Genomic DNA, 19,137 nt, shown 5'->3' on the forward strand with positions numbered 1-19,137 from the left:
GACTTTGTCATAACAACACTCTGTAAGCCACATTGAGCCTGCAAATAGGTGGGATAATGTGGGGTACAAATGCAATAAATAATAATAATTAATCTCATGAACCCATCTACCTTACATATACTGAAGAGAAAATGACATTGACCCAGAATCTATCTCTCACTTTACCCTCCTCTCTCTGTCACCTGTCTCTACCTACCAACCCATCCATTTACTACCCATCCATCCTTCTATTATGTTATACTTAATTTCCTACTTTACATAACAAAATTCTGTGTTACCTATTACTATGTAAGCCGCATTGAGCCTGCTTTTAGTGGGAAAGTGCGGGATACAAATATAATAAATAAATAAATAAATCCCCAAAGAGTAGCAACATTCAATGCTACCAATCCCAGGGCAAGCAGTGTTTCCCCATGTCTGTCTCAATAGAAGGGGAAGCAGTGGGAGGGAGGAGCAAGGTTGCCAGGTGGGTGGTTTTACCGCCCAATTGGGCAGGTTTTCGCCAGCGACGGCGGGAAAATTTCGCTGGCCACGGGATGCGGTTTTTTGGGTGGTTTTCCCGTCGCCGCTGTGCAAGTTCGGCGGTTTTTTCCGGGGCTTCTATTGGTCCAATTCGGTCCAATAGAAGCTTTTCCGGGGCTTCTATTGGTCCAAATTGGACCAATAGAAGCCTTTCAGGGGCGGGGCTAGTGACATCAGGGATGATGTAGGGGGCGTGGCTAGTGACATGGGGGGCAGGGTTAGGTGATGCGGGGGCAGGATAAGTGACGCGGGGCGGGGTTCGGTGACGCGGAAGACGGGGATTGGCTACGGGTGGTTTTTGGGTGGGTTTACGGCTGTTTCGGGCTGGGAAAATTTTTCCCAGCTGGCAACCCTGAGGGGGAGGAGGAGCTTAACAGTTGTTCAGAAGCAGTGGGAGGGAAGCAGGGGGATCAGAAGGTGCTTGACAGTTGTTCAGGGGGCAGTTGTAGGGAGAGAAGGTCTTAACAGTTGTTCTGGGCAGGGGGATCAGAATGGGCGATAGTTCATCAGGAGGCAGTGGGAAGAAGGAAGGGGGATTTGAATTCTGGGGCAGGGAGTTTGGGATCTATGCAGATATTCTTTTATGGTTCCTTGCTGAATATCGACTGGACCCGCATAAGACCCGAGGCTAGCTCGGGCCATATTATTTATTTGGATGTTGCTCACACCTTTTTCAGCAGTAGCTCAAGGTGAGTTACATTCAGGTACACTGGGTATTTCCCTGGCCCTGGGGGGCTCACAATCTAGGTTTGTACCTGAGGCAATGGAGGGTTAAAGTGACTTGCCCAAGATCACAGGGAGCAGCAGTGGGATTTGAACCTGCCATCTCTGGATTGCAAGACTGGTGCTCTAACCACTAGGCCGTGGATATCCAGTGCTGGTGCTCGGACATGGTCTGGAATTGAATATCAGGGGCAAACTGTGCCTGCGGACATCAGAGTTTAAAAAAAATGCTGACCACTGCGGGCTGAATATTGACTGGATAGTTTATAAAATATACAGTCCCATGATAAACCCAACACTGCTCCACCCAAGCCGCTTCCCCAGGTAACATCTACTCACAGTTCATATTAGAGTATACGTTTGTGTCATAAAACACCCCAAAAGTGCTGCCCCCTTTCCTCAGCCCATGCTTCCCAATATTAGCTTGTATTTATAAATGTAGGAGACAAAAATGGCAGCTTTTAAAGCAACCTCCTCTATCCTCTTAATAGGTGCTGAACTGGCAGGTGAGCTGCCCCTTTAAGTGGATATTAAAAGAGACAGGTCCCTTGCCACTTCCTCTTTACTTTATTACCCCCCCCCCTTACTTTATTTCTTCCTCCTGCCCTGTCTTTCCATTCTTTACAAATTCAGGAAGAGTGTTCATGCAGCGTCTGGGGGGTTCTCTACAGATCCCCTAAGAAGATTAAGCTTTGTGAATATTTCATGTCCCTGATTGATGGCTTTTGAGGAGCTGTTGAGAGCCTGGCGCCCGCATTCTAGTTAAAGAGGAAAAAAAAAACACAAAAAAATTGATCCTTTGGGTGAGCAGTTCCTCCTTCCCCTAGTCCATTTGCCATAACCACTCTGAAACAAAAGAAAATAATGGGAATTTCAGCACTAAAGAGAATTCACACAATATGGTCAACTCATTTCTTCCTTCTCTCTCTCTCACACACACAGATCTGATTGAGTCATTCCCTGCTCCTGTCTCCTTCCCTCTCCTTGGGGTTTTCTTCCTTCTAATGACATGAATGTTGATCTTATTAGGAACCGGCACTGCTGTTGGGTGGCTCAGCTGTGTAAAAACCTATGTCTGTCACTTGAGCATGAGGGTACTAAGAACCATCCTTCCTTTAAGTTGGCATAGGGCACTAGGCAGGGATGGCTCACTTACACCTTTGTTGTTTGCAGTTGCAATGAAAATGTTAGTCATTTTATTGAGGTAATCGCAGAGCCTTTTCCGGAGATGCGAAGGCGTTAGAACGAGAGGACATGAAATGAGATTGAAGGGGGGCAGACTCAAGAAAAATGTCAGGAAGTATTTTTTCACGGAGAGAGTAGTACTACTACTACTACTACTACTACTATTTAGCATTTCTATAGCACTACAAGGTGTACGCAGCGCTGCACAAACATAGAAGAAAGACAGTCCTTGCTCAAAGAGCTTACAATCTAATAGAAAAAAAATAAATAAGGTAAGCAAATCAAATCAATTAATGTGAACGGGAAGGAAGGAAGAGAGGAGGGTAGGTGGTTACAAGTGGTTACGAGTCAAAAGCAATGTTAAAGAGGTGGGCTTTCAGTCTAGATTTATAGGTGGCCAAGGATGGGGCAAGACGTAGGGGCTCAGGAAGTTTATTCCAGGCGTAGGGTGCAGCGAGACAGAAGGCGCGAAGTCTGGAGTTGGCAGTAGTGGAGAAGGGAACAGATAAGAAGGATTTATCCATGGAGCGGAGTGCACGGGAAGGGGTGTAGGGAAGGATGAGAGTGGAGAGATGAGTAGTGGATGCTTGGAATGCCCTCGCGTGGGAGGTGGTGGAAACAAAAACGGTAACGGAATTCAAACATGCGTGGGATAAACATAAAGGAATCCTGTTCAGAAGGAATGGATCCTCAGGAGCATAGCCGAGATTGGGTGGCAGAGTCGGTGGTGGGAGGCGGGGCTGGTGTTTGGGAGGTGGGGATAGTGCTGGGCAGAATTCTACGGTCTGTGCCCTGAAGAGGACAGGTACAAATCAAGGTAGGGTATACACAAAAAGTAGCACATATGAGTTTATCTTGTTGGGCAGACTGGATGGACCGTGCAGGTCTTTTTCTGCCGTCATCTAGTATGTTACACATGTTACTAAGATGAAGGGCAGGCGGTAAACATATACTTTATATAGATGATCGCTTTTGGACTTTAAAAATCACTTGTAGGTTGAAGTTCATGTGAAAAAAGATTATACAGTCCTTTAAGATCCCTTTGAGCATTCTTTTATTTAGCTCCTAAACTATGGAATAATCTACCCATTAAGATCAGAACTCTCCTTTTCAAGATTTAAATCCCTCTTGAAAACATATTACCTTGAACTAACTTTTAATCCGCAAACAAAACTTTTCTAGAGACGGGAAGGCGGTAGAACTAGAGGAAATGAATTGAGGTTGAAGGGGGGCAGACTCAGGAAAAAAGTCAGGAAGTATTTTTTTTTCACAGAGAAGGGTGGTGGATAATTTGAACGCAGGAGGTGGTGGAGATGAAAATGGCAATGGAATTCAAACATGTGTGGGATAAACATAAAGGAATCATGTTTAGAAGGAATGGATCCACGGAATCTTAGCGGAGATTGGGTGGCAACACCGGTAATTGGGAAGCAAAACCAGTGCTGGGCAGACTTCTGTAGTCTGTGCCCTGATCATGATTGAATAGGTATGGATGGGCTGGAGTGTAAATTTTAAGGGGCTTCAACGTTAGATTCAGAACTTTAAGTACAAGAACAGTGCTGGGCAGACTTCTACGGTCTGTGCCTTGAGAAAGTCAGGGACCAATCAAACTCGGGTATACTTATAAAGTACATAAGTACATAAGTAGTGCCATACTGGGAAAGACCAAAGGTCCATCTAGCCCAGCATCCTGTCACCGACAGTGGCCAATCCAGGTCAAGGGCACCTGGCACGCTCCCCAAACGTAAAAACATTCCAGACAAGTTATACCTAAAAATGCGGAATTTTTCCAAGTCCATTTAATAGCGGTCTATGGACTTGTCCTTTAGGAATCTATCTAACCCCTTTTTAAACTCCGTCAAGCTAACCGCCCGTACCACGTTCTCCGGCAACGAATTCCAGAGTCTAATTACACGTTGGGTGAAGAAAAATTTTCTCCGATTCGTTTTAAATTTACCACACTGTAGCTTCAACTCATGCCTTCTAGTCCTAGTATTTTTGGATAGCGTGAACAGTCGCTTCACATCCACCCGATCCATTCCACTCATTATTTTATACACTTCTATCATATCTCCCCTCAGCCGTCTCTTCTCCAAGCTGAAAAGCCCTAGCCTTCTCAGCCTCTCTTCATAGGAAAGTCGTCCCATCCCCACTATCATTTTCGTCGCCCTTCGCTGTACCTTTTCCAATTCTACTATATCTTTTTTGAGATACGGAGACCAGTACTGAACACAATACTCCAGGTGCGGTCGCACCATGGAGCGATACAACGGCATTATAACATCCGCACACCTGGACTCCATACCCTTCCTAATAACACCCAACATTCTATTCGCTTTCCTAGCCGCAGCAGCACACTGAGCAGAAGGTTTCAGCGTATCATCGACGACGACACCCAGATCCCTTTCTTGATCCGTAACTCCTAACGCGGAACCTTGCAAGACGTAGCTATAATTCGGGTTCCTCTTACCCACATGCATCACTTGCACTTGTCAACATTGAACTTCATCTGCCACTTGCACGCCCATTCTCCCAGTCTCGCAAGGTCCTCCTGTAATCGTTCACATTCCTCCTGCGACTTGACGACCCTGAATAATTTTGTGTCATCGGCGAATTTAATTACCTCACTAGTTATTCCCATCTCTAGGTCATTATAAATACATTAAAAAGCAACGGACCCAGCACAGACCCCTGCGGGACCCCACTAACTACCCTCCTCCACTGAGAATACTGGCCACGCAATCCTACTCTCTGCTTCCTATCTTTCAACCAGTTCTTAATCCATAATAATACCCTACCTCCGATTCCATGACTCTGCAATTTCTTCAGGAGTCTTTCGTGCGGCACTTTGTCAAACGCCTTCTGAAAATCCAGATATACAATATCAACCGGCTCCCCATTGTCCACATGTTTGCTTACCCCCTCAAAAAAATGCATTAGATTGGTGAGGCAAGACTTCCCTTCACTAAATCCGTGCTGACTTTGTCTCATCAGTCCATGTTTTTGTATATGCTCTGCAATTTTATTCTTAATAATAGCCTCCACCATCTTGCCCGGCACCGACGTCAGACTCACCGGTCTATAATTTCCCGGATCTCCTCTGGAACCCTTCTTAAAAATCGGAGTAACATTGGCCATGTAAAATGAGTTTATCTTGTTGGGCAGACTGGATGGACCGTACAGGTCTTTATCTGCCTTCATTTACTATGTTACTATCAGGCTTATTTTTGAAAGAGAAGGACGCCCATCTTTCGACAGAAATCGCAAGATGGGCGTCCTTCTCACAGGGTCGCCCAAATCGGCATAATCGAAAGCCGATTTTGGGCATCCCCAACTGCTTTCTGTCGCGGGGACGACCAAAGTTCACGGGGGCGTGTCGGAGGCGTAGCGAAGGCAGGACTGGGGCGTGCCTAACACATGGGCATCCTCGGCCGATAATGGAAAAAAGAAGGACGTCCCTGACGAACACTTGGACGACTTTACCTGGTCCTTTTTTTCTTACGACCAAGCCACAAAAAGGTGCCCAAACTGACCAGATGACCACCGAAGGGAATCGGGGATAACCTCCCCTTACTCCCCCAGTATGACTAACCCCCTCCCACCCTAAAATAATTTTTTAAAAATATTTTTTTGCCAGTCTCAATGCCAGTCTCAAATATCATACCCAGCTCCATGACAGCAGTATGCAGGTCCCTGGAGCAGTTTTAGTGGGTGCAGTGCACTTCAGCCAGGCAGACCCAGGTCCATCCCCCCTCTACCTGTTACACTTGTGGTGGTAAATGTGAGCCCTTCAAAACCCACCAGAAACCCACTGTACTCACATCTAGGTGCCCCCTTCACCCATAAGGGCTATGGTAGTGGTGTACAGTGGTGGGTTTTGGGGGGCTGAGCACACAAGGTAAGGGAGCTATTTACCTGGGAGCTTTTTCTGAAGTCCACTGCAGTGCCCCCTAGGGTGCCCGGTTGGTGTCCTGGCATGTCAGGGGGACCAGTGCATTACGAATGCTGCCTCCTCCCACGACCAAAGGGCTCGAATTTGGTCGTTTCTGAGATGGGCGTCCTTAGTTTCCATTATCGCCGAAAATCAGAAACGACCAAGTCTAAGGACGACCTAAATGTCAAGATTTTGGCGTCCCCGACCATATTATCGAAACAAAAGATGGACGCCCATCTTGTTTTGATAATACGGTTTTCCCCGCCCCTTCACCAGGACGTCCTGCGAGGATGTCCTCAGGAAAACGTGGGCGCCCCTTTCAATTATGCCCCCCCATATGGCATCAAGTTGACGAGACCTATCAATGTAGATGCGAGGACTATTCAATACAAAACCTAATTATGTCCCAAACATCCAATCTTTTATAGTTTACAAAGTCCAGTTTCATATATTCAATCGATCTTCAAATATACTTCATATAGTTTTTTTACGGGGATCATCAGAATGTTCAACAGCATATCCCATTTGGGCACGGCGTTCCATTCATTTATGGCGCTGTGTACCTCTTCATAGATCTACCCGATTTTTTCAATTTTTTCTTTTCTTTCTTTTTTTTATATACAAATAATCTTCACTCAGCATTCTCAAAAGACCTTAAACTTTTAGCTTTTAAGTACAAGTAACAAAGTACTTAGCTTTTGGCAGCAATTTTGCAAACGAGTCAAACCTCTGCCAACATGGCCAGGTTTCGTAGTTCTTCATCAGGGTAGAGGTTTGCAATTCATCGTCTGCTCTTGCAACTACAAAAAAAAAAAAAAATGGCCTCCATATGGCATAGCACATGCAAAGAATATATTCAGTACTTCAGTATCAACTTGGACAAGACGGAAACTGTTGCAGCTCATCAATCACATTGGAGATCCCTTGGTGCCCAATGTGCCCAGAAGTGTCAGAAGCATATAAACAGGATAGAGTCAGCCCAAAGGATGGCTACTAAAATGGTCAGTGGACTTCATCATAAGCATATGGGGACAGATCTCAATATGTATACATTGGAAGAAAGGTGGGACAGGGAAGATATGATAGAGATGTTTAATTACCTCCATGGCTTAAATCACAGGAAGCGAGTCTCTTTTAATGAAAGAAGTTCTGCAATGAGGAACCATCGGATGAACTACTACTACTACTTAACATTTCTAGAGCGCTACTAGGGTTACGCAGCGCTGTACAAAATAAACAAAGAAGGACGGTCCCTGCTCAAAGGAGCTTACAATCTAAGGAACAAAATGTCAAGTTGGGCAGTCTAGATTTCCTGGGTAGAGGTGTAGAGGTTAGGTGCCGAAGGCGACATTGAAGAGGTGGGCTTTAAGCAGAGATTTGAAGATGGGGAGGGAGGGGGCCTGGCGTATGGGCTCGGGGAGTTTGTTCCAGGCATGGGGTGAGGCGAGACAGAAAGGGCGGAGCCTGGAGTTGGCGGTGGTGGAGAAGGGTACTGAAAGGAGGGATTTGTCTTGAGAGCGGAGGTTACGGGTAGGAACGTAAGGGGAGATGAGGGTTGAGAGGTAAGGAGGGGCTGCAGATCGAGTACATTTGTAGGTTAGTAGCAGAAGCTTGAATTGAATGCGGTACCTGATCGGAAGCCAATGAAGTGACTTGAGGAGAGGGGTGATGTGAGTGTATCGGTTCAGGCGGAAGATAAGACGTGAAAGGGGGCAGACTCAGCAGTAACCCAAGGAACTATTTCTTTGGGGAAAGGATAGATGTGGTAGATGATGTAAAACTTCTTCCCGGTTCAGGCGGTGTAGATGAAGGCAGTATCAGAATTCAAGAAAGCATGGGACGGTGACATGAAGATAGGGAATTAAGGTATTTACAAAATGGGTTTGTTGTTTAAACTAGAAAATTAATAAAAATAAAGTTAAAATAGAAAGCATGGGACAGGCGGAGAAGATCTCTGACGAGAAGGAATTGTAGAAATTAGCAGTTGGTATGGTTGGTCAGACCGCGACCGCACCTTGAGTATTGTGTTCAATTCTGGTCGCCGCATCTCAAGAAAGATATAGTAGAATTGGAAAAGGTGCAGCGAAGGGCGACTAAAATGATAGCGGGGATGGGACGACTTCCCTATGAAGAAAGACTAAGGAGGCTAGGGCTATTCAGCTTGGAGAAGAGAAGGCTGAGGGGAGACATGATAGAGGTATATAAAATAATGAGTGGAGTGGAACAGGTGGATGTGAAGCATCTGTTCACGCTTTCCAAAAATACTAGTACTAGGGGGCATGCGATGAAACTACAGTGTAGTAAATTTAAAACAAATCGGAGAAACTTTTTCTTCACCCAACGCGTAATTAAACTCTGGAATTCGTTGCCGGAGAACGTGGTGAAGGCGGTTAGCTTGGCAGAGTTTAAAAAGGGGTTAGACGATTTCCTAAAGGACAAGTCCATAAACTGCCACTAAATGGACTTGGGAAAAATCCACAATTTCAGGAATAACATGTATAGAATGTTTGTACGTTTGGGAAGCTTGCCAGGTGCCCTTGGCCTGGATTGGCCACTGTCGTGGACAGGATGCTGGGCTTGATGGACCCTTGGTCTTTTCCCAGTGTGGCATTACTTATGTACTTATGTCCTCTACTTGGCTCACTTTTATTACATAGAGCAGTGATTTAACCTATTGTGATGTCATAGTGGCTCATTCCACCAATAAGAGCCAACCTCATTAGTGATGTCACAATGGCTTGATTGTATAGAATGTTTGTACGTTTGGGAAGCTTGCCAGGTGCCCTTGGCCTGGATTGGCCACTGTTGTGGACAGGATGCTGGGCTCGATGGACCCTTCGTCTTTTACCAGTGTGGCATTACTTATGTACTTATATGTTCTTCTGTGCTTTAAGCTCTGTGAAGTTTACATACATATCAACATAAATTACAATATTATAAAATCGATATCAATAATATGACACGACAGACATGCTGGACTTTGGACATTTTGCGCTAAATGTCCCAAATCTGAATGGAAAACATGACCATTTTCGAAACCGCAAAATGTCTATCTTTATTTTATTTTTTTTCAAAAATACCATTTCTAACAAGTTTTTGTGCTCTGTACATTTATCTTTTCAGGCCATTTTTGAAAAACTAAAAGGTACAAATGAAAAATGTAGAAAATCAGGCCACTGGGATGTAGGAGGGGCCAACATTTTTAGTAGACTGGTCCCCCAGACATCCCAGGAGAGCAATGGGGCACCCTAGGGGGGGGGGGGGGCACTGCTGTGGACTTCAAATAAATGCTCCCAAGTACACATCTCACTGTTCCTCCCTTATCTTGTCTACTGAGCCCTCCAAAACCCACTACCCCCAATAGTACACCACTACAGTAGCACTCATGGGTGAAGGGTGAACCTATATGTGAGTACAGTGTTTTTTTTAATTTTTGTTACATTTGTACCCCGCGCTTTCCCACTCATGGCAGGCTCAATGCGGCTTACATGGGGCAATGGAGGGTTAAGTGACTTGCCCAGAGTCACAAGGAGCTGCCTGTGCCTGAAGTGGGAATCAAACCCAGTTCCCCAGGACCAGAGTCCACCACCCTAACCACTAGGCCACTCCTCCACTGTTGCTACTATTTGAGATTCTACATGGAATGTTGCTATTCCACGCAACATTCCATGTGGAAGTCGGCCCTTGCAGATCACCAATGTGGCCGCGCAGGCTTCTGCTTCTGTGAGTCTGCAGGACGTCAGACTCACAGAAACAGAAGCCTGCGCAGCCTTCTACATGGAATGTTGCTAGTGGAATAGCAACATTCCATGTAGAATCTCCAATAGTAGCAACATTCCATGTAGAATGTCCAAAAGTATCTATTTTATTTTTGTTACATTTGTACCCTGCGCTTTCCCACTCATGGCAGGCTCAATGCGGCTTACATGGGGCAATAGAGGGTTAAGTGACTTGCCCAGAGTCACAAGGAGCTGCCTGTGCCTGAAGTGGGAATCAAACTTAGTTCCCCAGGACCAAAGTCAGCCACCCTAACCACTAGGCCACTCCTCTGGTGAGTTTGTATTTTTTTTGTGTTGTTTTTCATGTCAACATTAACTGCTCCCCACGGTACACTCTTGCCATCCTTAGAACAATAGAATTTTATGTAATCTTTCTTTCCTTTTGCTTTTTTCTTTTTAACATTCCTATACCATATTGAGGTTCCTTTCCTACTTTTTAATCTATGTTTTATTTTAAGGATTGTACACTGCTTTGACGCTACCTGCAAAAAGCAGTATATTAAATCCAATAAAACATAAACCATTATATTTTATTACTAGTAAAAAAGGCCCACTTCTGACACAAATGAAACGGGCGCTAGCAAGGTTTGCCTCGGAGTGTGTATGTTTGAGAGAGAGTGTGTGTGTGAGAGATGGAGTGTGTGTGTCATAGAGAGAATGAGAGAGAGACAGAGACAGCGTGTGAGAGAGTGTGTGAGAGACAGAGAGATAGAGTGTGATAGACAGGGAGTGTGTCAGAGAGAGTGTATGTGAGAGACAGTGAGTGAGTGAGTGTGAGCCCCCACCCCCCTCTCGCAGGGCCCCCCTCCCCACTCCCACCTCTCTGGTCTCAGGCCCCCCTGCCCCCCTCCCTGTCCCCTGCCCCCCTCCAGCCATCCATGTCCAGCAACCCTCCTCTCCCCCTGCCCCCCTGAAGCTACCCATGTCCAGCGACCCTCCCCCCCTGCAGCTGCCCATGTCCAGCAACCCTTCCCCCCACCATGTCCAGCAACCCTCCCCTTCACCCCCCCTACGCTTCAAACCCCCCCACGCCACCCACAGCTGCCAGTGGTAATGCTGTCCGGCCGCTGCTGCTTCTCCTATTGAGCAGCAGCGGCCGCTTCAAAAAGAAAAGAAGCGATAAATGTTTTTAAACCCAGCCCAAATCATTCGCAAATGCCCGAGTCTTAAAATGCAGTCTCTGCATCCGCTCCTCCTCTAGACTCCACGTCACTGCCCCTGGAGGAAGACCCTGGAGGAAGACCCCGGAGGAGCGCAGTGACGTGCCAGGCGAGAGGAGGAGCGGCTGAAGAGACTGCGTTTTAAGACTCGGGCATTTGCGAATGATTTAGGCTGTGTTTAAAAACATTTTTCGCTTCTTTTCTTTTTGTAGCGGCTGCTGCTGCTCAACAGGAGAAGCAGCAGCGGCCGGACAGCGTTACTACTGGCATTTGCGGGTGGCGAGGGGGTGTTGATGCGCCGGGGTGGGGGGGGTGTTGATGTGCTTTGGGTGGGGGGAGGGGGTGTTTGATGTGCTTCGGGGGGGGGGGAGAGGGGGTGTTTGATGTGCCGGGGGGGGGGGGCTTGGGTGATGCGCCGAGGGGGGGGGTTCTGTGGTGCCGCGCTTGGAGGAGTAGGGAAACACGTTGGTTGGTTGCCTTGCCTCTCACTGTTCCGCCCTTGACGTCATCACGTTTTGACGTGAGGGCGGGACAGAGAGAGATGGTGACAGACTGACGAACCTAACGAACCCTTCACTTCAGTGAAGCCATGGAGTCAGCTTCAGAACGTTGGCGGTGGAAATTATTATAGTAGATTATTGACTTCATTACTTTTTGTTTATGTTTACTATGCTATGATATGTTTTCTAAATTTTTTGATTTTATGTATGATTTTATATATGCTGCTTTGTCCCTTGCCTAGCCCTCTGAGGAAGCTCAATAGTAGAGTGAAACGGAGAACCCCGTTGGGTGGAGATTTAAGCAAAGTGTCATAAAAATATATATCTTAGGATGTGCCTCAGAATGTCATAATCATTAGAAAATATTAAAAAATGTATAAAATGAATAAAAACGTGGAGTTTTTTTTTTTTTAACCAATGATCATAACGAAGTCTAAATAAAGCTGGCACTTAGAAATTTTTGATCTGCTACCAAGCATACACTATTGAGGTCTTTTCCTCCACAATATAAATTAGAATTATATCATTTGGTAACAGCTCATGGTGATGTTATCATTATTTGAAATTTCAGCTTGCAAAGTGTGTCTCTACATTTAATTTTGCTGAAAATTTGTCTGGTCACTACTGTATCTATGGTGTAGCCAACGCAATAAGTACATAAGCACCACCATACCGGGAAAAGACCAAGGGTCCATCAAGCCCAGCATCCTGTCTCCGACAGTGGCCAATCCAGGCTTCAAGAACCCGGCAACCCCCCCCCCCCCCAAAAAAAAAAAAAAAAAAAACTTAATTCTTAATAATGTTCAATGGACTTTTCCTTCAGGAATCTGTCCAAACCCCCCTTAAACTCCGTAAGACCAGCTGCTGTCACTACATTCTCCGGCAACGAGTTCCAGAGTCTAACTACACGCTGAGTAAAGAAAAACTTTCTCCTATTTGTTTTAAATCTACCACATTCTAGCTTCATCTTGTGTCCCCTGGTTTTGTTGTTGTTTGAAAGTGTAAACAAACGCTTCACATCTGTCCGCTCTACTCCACTCATTATCGTGTAGACTTCTATGATATCACCCCTCAGCCGTCTTTTCTCCAAGCTGAAGAGCCCTAACCTTCTCAGCCTTTCCTCATAGGGAAATCGTTCCATTCCCTTTATCATTTTCGTCGCCCTTCTCTGCACCTTTTCTAATTCCTTTATATCTTTTTTGAGATGCGGCGACCAGAATTGGACGCAATACTCGAGGTGCGGTCGCACCATGGAACGATACAACGGCATTATAACATCCTCGTGTTTGTTTTCCATCCCTTTCCTAATAATACCCAACATTCTGTGCGCTTTCTTAGCTGCCGCAGCACACTGAGCAAATGTTTTTAGCCTCTTGTGATTGTGGTAGGGTATGGTTCACATTCGGTAAATGCATTGGGAAACATTAAGTGTGAAGAAGGAGATAGGGGTGAGTCCATTAAAGTCTTGGTGGTGTTGTGTAGCAGGCTTTCTGGTTCCTATGTTGGGTTGGTGGGCTATGCCTTTTGGAGCAGGTTCATTTTTAGATTTTTTTTCCGGAACTTTAGGTAGTCCTATGCTGTTTTTGGTACTGCGTTAATGACATCATAAGTGTCATCAAGAATTGATTATCCCTCCTGGGCATCCAAGATCACATGGGGACCTTATGCCAGTTGTCACCTTCTAATCTGTACAATGCAGCTAAATTTACGCCTCGGATTCCTTTCAGAGCTACACTGGGAGCCCTGGGATAAGTTGTACGTGGCACATTGAACTTTCTTTCTGTTTTATCTTCTACACAGGAAGAGAAAAAAAAGGAGGAAGCCTGTGAAGCGAAGGATCCCTCCCTCCTGGAGATAGCCTCCCCCTCCAGAGAGAAACTTGGCAGGCCATCTTGTCGCCAATCAATCCGCAGTGTAACAATTAGCACTTAAGCACACTCCTGCTAAACACTTTTAAGACTAGGCAGTGGATCAATGGGATGTGTGTGGACCACCTAATACTCTATTATTGATGAGGACGATAGCAGTTAGAATGTGTTTTCCATTGATAGCAATTAGCCGGCAGGACCAGCAGAGAGAAAAAGGCAACCCCAGCCTCCGAAAGGGGTGTTTGTTTGTTGACAAATTTTCATCTCTTCAGTGTGTGATTCCACAGCTGGTGGCCTAGGCGTCAGGCTTAATGTGAAGGAGGAGGGATGGGAGCTGACTCACCCACTGCCCTCACACAGTGTGGCAGACACAGAGACTCTCTCGGAGTGCCGGCCAGACTGATGGTATTGTGTGTGCCTGTTTTTTTTTTTTTTTTTCCAAAGTGCTACAAAGAAGTGACTGTTTTCTCACTTCAGTTGTCTGCTTTAATAAAGCAGGAAAGGTGACTTCATTAGGAGGAAGAAAACACAGCGGGTCACCACAAGTGCTCTGATCATGGAACCTTTTGTTCTCTAAAGTCAGACCGGAGCCGGCCTGGGAGGTTTGCTGCCTTACCTGGGGCTTGGCTTCCTCTTTCTTGGGGTGGGCCACTTTCAAGTGAGTGGCGAGGGTTCTCGCTTGCATCCAGCCTGCCACCAAGGCTGTCACTGCTTCTTCCCCTCTGGTGCCAGGCTATTCTTATTGCACTTTGATGATGATGGGAGAGTTGTGTTCCTAATTCAAAGTAAAACATAGCATTAATTAGCTGCAGGCATTGTTAATCCATATTGTGTGATAAGTGGATTTTTTTTCCCTATCATTAATCAAGAACAATATGGGTGTAGAAAGGGGAAAAAAAAGGATTCTTTTTCACTTTATTTGGATTCCCCCCCCCCCCCCCTCCCCTGATTTCAGGTAGTTTTTCCATGCACTTGCTTTTAGCTGTGTAAGAACTTTCTCACTTGTGCAGACCTGTTCTTCACACATTAATTTGTAGGTTAATGTGGGCGCGTAAAATTTTGAAGTCCACTGAGCCCTTAATTCTAAAAAAGTTGCCAAAAATAGCGCGTGCAAATTTGGGAGCGTGCCCAATTTGCAGATGCAATATAATTCAATAACCAGTCAATTTCCCCCTAAACCAACCTCTCCTCCTCCCCCATTCTCTATTTCTGTGGATAACACTCTCATCCTTCCTGTCTCATCAGCTGGTAACCTTGGGGGTCATCTTCAACTCCTCCCTCTCCTTCTCTGCACATATTCAGCAGACTGCTAAAACTTGTCGTTTCTTTCTCTATAATATCAGCAAAATTTGCCCTTTCCTTTCTGAGCACACTACCAGAACCCTCATCCACACTCTTTATCACCTCTCGCTTAGACTATTGCAACTTGCTTCTCACAGGTCTCCCACTTAGCCATCTCTCTCCTCTTCAATCTGTTCAAAATTCTGCTGCACGACTAATATTCCGCCAGGGTCGTTATGCTCATATTAGCCCTCTCCTCAAGTCACTTCACTGGCTTCCTATCTGTTTCCACATACAGTTCAGACTCCTCTTATTGACCTATAAGTGCATTCACTCTACAGCTCCTCAGTACCTCTCCACTCTCATCTCTCCCCGGGAACTCCGTTCACTGGGTAAATCTCTCTTATCTGCACCCTTCTCCTCCACTGCTAACTCCGTTCCTTTTATCTTGCTGCACCATATGCCTGGAATAGACTTCCTGAGCCAGTACGTCAAGCTCCATCTCTGGCCGTCTTCAAATCTAAGCTAAAAGCCCACCTTTTTGATGCTGCTTTTAACTCCTAACCCTTATTCACTTGTTCAGAACCCTTATTTTATCATGCTCACTTTAATATTCCCTTATCTCTTATTTGTCCTGTTTGTCTGTCGTAATTAGATTGTAAGCTCTGTCGAGCAGGGACCGTCTCTTCATGTTCAAGTGTACAGCGCTGTGTACATCTAGTAGCGCTATAGAAATGATAAGTAGTAGTAGTAGTTTGGGATTCTAGAATCTTTCTACTCTTTGGGGTTCCGGAATTTTGCTACTCTTTGTCCTTATGCCTTATTTGTTCTGTTTGTCTGTCCTAATTAGATTGTAAGCTCTGTGGAGCAGGGACTGTCTCTTCATGTTCAAGTGTACAGCGTTGCGTATGTCTAGTAGCGCTATAGAAATGATAAGTAGTAGTAGTATTTATTTATTTGTTCCTTTTGTACCCCACATTTTCCCACCTATTTGCAGGCTCAATGTGGCTTACATTACTACTACTACTACTACTTAGCATTTCTATAGCGCTGCCAGGGTTACGCAGCGCTGTACAAGTTTAGACATGGGGAAGGACATAGTATCGTCAAAGGCATTTGCCCAGTCAGTTGATAACAAGTACAAGGTTGAAGAGTGATCGTATGAGGTATATGTGGAAGGTTAAGAGGGATGAAGATTGCGTGTTGTCCAGTACGATCAAAGTCATGCTGTGTTGCTGGGTGAAGAGGTTTACGTGGGGTCGTTGGGGTAGGCCTTTTTGAGATCCAACTTCCCGTGGAATACTATCTTGGATCCTGTTTTTGTGGACTACTAAAGCTAAGTAAGTTTATTCTTGTAATTTTCTTTTTTGTTAATATTTTCTTGATGTTCTAACTATATATCTTGGTGATATTTCTCTCAAAGATGTATTTTTGTCTTTGTAAACCTAATTGCATAAATACATTTAAAAAAAACCCCTAAACTTAAATGGCTACATATGTGTGGATGGTGACTGTGGCTGTGATGAACTAGAGCTAGGTCTAGGCAGACTTGTACGCTCTCCAGCTTATTTTCGAAGGAGAAGGGCGGCCATCTTCCGACATAAATCGGGAGATGGGAGTCCTTCTCCTAAGGGCGCCCAAATCGGCATAATCGAAAGCCGATTTTGGGTGGCTTCAACTGCTTTCCGTCGCAGGTACGGCCAAAGTTCAAGGGGGCGTGTTGGCAGTGTACTGAAGGCGGGACGGGGGCGTGGTTAAGAGATGGCTGTCCTCGGCTGATAATGGAAAAAAGAAGGGCGTCCCTGACGAGCATTTGGCCGACTTTACTTGGGCCCTTTTTGTTCACGACCAAGCCTTGAAAAGGTGCCCGAACTGACCAGATGACCACCGGAGGGAATCGGGGATCACCTCCCCTTACTCCCCTAGTGGTCAACAACCCCCTCCCACCCAAAAAAAAAAATTAAAAACATTTTTTGTCAGCCTGTATGCCAGCCTCAAATGTTATACCTAACTCCATCACTGCACTATGCAGGTCCCTGGAGCAGTTTTTAGTGGGTACTGCAGTGCACTTCAGGCAGGCGGACCCAGGTCCATCCCCCCCTACCTGTTACACTTGTGGTGGTAAATGGGAGCCCTCCAAAACCCACCCGAAACCCACTGTACCCACATCTAGGTGCTCCCCGTTACCCTTTAAGGGCTATGGTAGTGTTGTACAGTTGTGGGAGTGAGATTTGGGGGGGCTCAGCACACAAGGTAAGGGAGCTATGCACCTGGGAGCAATTTGTGAAGTCCACTGAAGTGCCCCCTAGGATGCCCGGTTGGTGTCCTGGCATGTGAGGGGGACCAGTGCACTAGAAATGCTGGCTCCTCCCACGACCAAATGACTTGGATTTGGCCCTTAGTTTCCATTATCGACGAAAACCAATGTCGGCCATCTCTAAGGGCGGCCATCTCTAAGGTCGACCCAAATGTTGAGATTTGGCCGTCCCCTACCGTATTATTCAAACGAAAGATTGCTGCCCATCTTGTTTCGATAATACAGTTGGGTACACTTCTTTACGGGGGCACCCTTATAGATGGGCGCCCCCGTTCGATTATGCCCCTCTCTGTTTCCCGTATACGGCAATCTGGTTTAGGATGGGCGGGAAAGGGCTTTGACAACAACTTCAGTGTTGGGCAGACCTTTTACGGTCTGTGTCCCACGTTCAACAAGACAGATAGGCTGAAGCGGGCTTTGACGGCAACTCCAGTAGTTGGACTGTACGGACAGGGCCGGCCTATGTCCCAGAAATGCCAAAGAAAGATCATGATCTAGTATTTTACATCACATTCATTGCTGATTTAATCATGAATTGATAATGAGTGTGACAGTTTGGGGAGACTGGATGGACTGTTCATGTCTTTATCTGTTGTCATTTACTATAACGGCAGTTTTGGAGGCCGTATCTTGCTAAAGATGTAAAAACACTGGAAGCGGTGCAAAGAAAAGCTACAAAAATGGTATGGGATTTGTGTTGCAAACTGTATGAGGAGAGACTTGCTGACCTGAACATGTATACCTTGGAGGAAAGGAGAAACAGGGGTGACATGATACAGACGTTCAAATATTTGAAAGGTATTAATCCGCAAATGAACCTTTTCCGAAGACGGGAAGGCGGTAGAACTAGAGGACATGAACTGAGGTTGAAGTGGGGCAGACTCAGGACTAATGTCAGGAAGTATTTTTTCATGGAGAGGGTGGTGGATATGTGGAATGCCCTCCCATGGGAGGTGGTGGAGATGAAAACGGTGATGGAATTCAAACATGTGTGGGATAAACACAAAGGAATCCTGTTTAGAAGGAATGGTTCCACGGAATCTTAGTGGAGATTGGGTAGCGATGCTGGTAATTGGGAAACAAAAAGGGAGCTGGGCAGACTTCTACAGTCTACGCCCTGATCGTGACTGAATAGATATGGATGGGCTTGAGTGTAAATTTGAAGGGGCTTCGACGTTAGCTTCAATACTTTTAGTACAGGAACAGTACTGGGCAGACTTCTACGGTCTGTGCCCTGCGAAAGGCAAGAACAAATCAAACTCGGGTATAAAGTATCACATACCATGTAAAATGAGTTTATCTTGTTGGGCAGACTGGATGGACCGTAAGGTCTTTATCGGTCGTCATTTACTGTGTTACTATCCTGCTTAGTTTCGAAGGAGATCTCCGGCGATTTTCCGACACAAATCGGGAGACGGCTGGCCATCTCCTGAACCCGGCCAAAGCGGTATAATAGAAGGCCGATTTTGGCTGGCTCCAACTGCTTTCCGTCGCAGAGCCGTGCACGTGCAGTACTTCAGTCTCACAGAAACAGAACGAACCCTTGCGTCGGAACAAGAGGACCTCGGCTGGCAGGGGTTGGGGTCTCCCGCCATCAAAGGTAGGCGACGACGGGGGAGGGTTGACGGCGGGAGGGGGGGTCAATAGGGTCGTCGGCAGAGGGGGGGTCAAAGTTGCTGGCCGTGGCGGCGGGGGGGGGGCTAAAATGTGACCCTCACCTCAGGCTCTGGACCCCCCTCCCGCCGAAGTCTGGCTACAGCCCTGCAGACCACCCCTGTTTCTGTTTGTGAAATAGTACATCTGCATCCGTAGGACTGGTGCCTGCATGTGGTCCTCCCTGATCAGGATTCGCAGGGCAGCTAAGAGGG

This window comes from Microcaecilia unicolor, chromosome 11 (genome assembly GCF_901765095.1).
Source record: "Microcaecilia unicolor chromosome 11, aMicUni1.1, whole genome shotgun sequence".
Taxonomy (NCBI): Eukaryota; Metazoa; Chordata; class Amphibia; order Gymnophiona; family Siphonopidae; genus Microcaecilia; species Microcaecilia unicolor.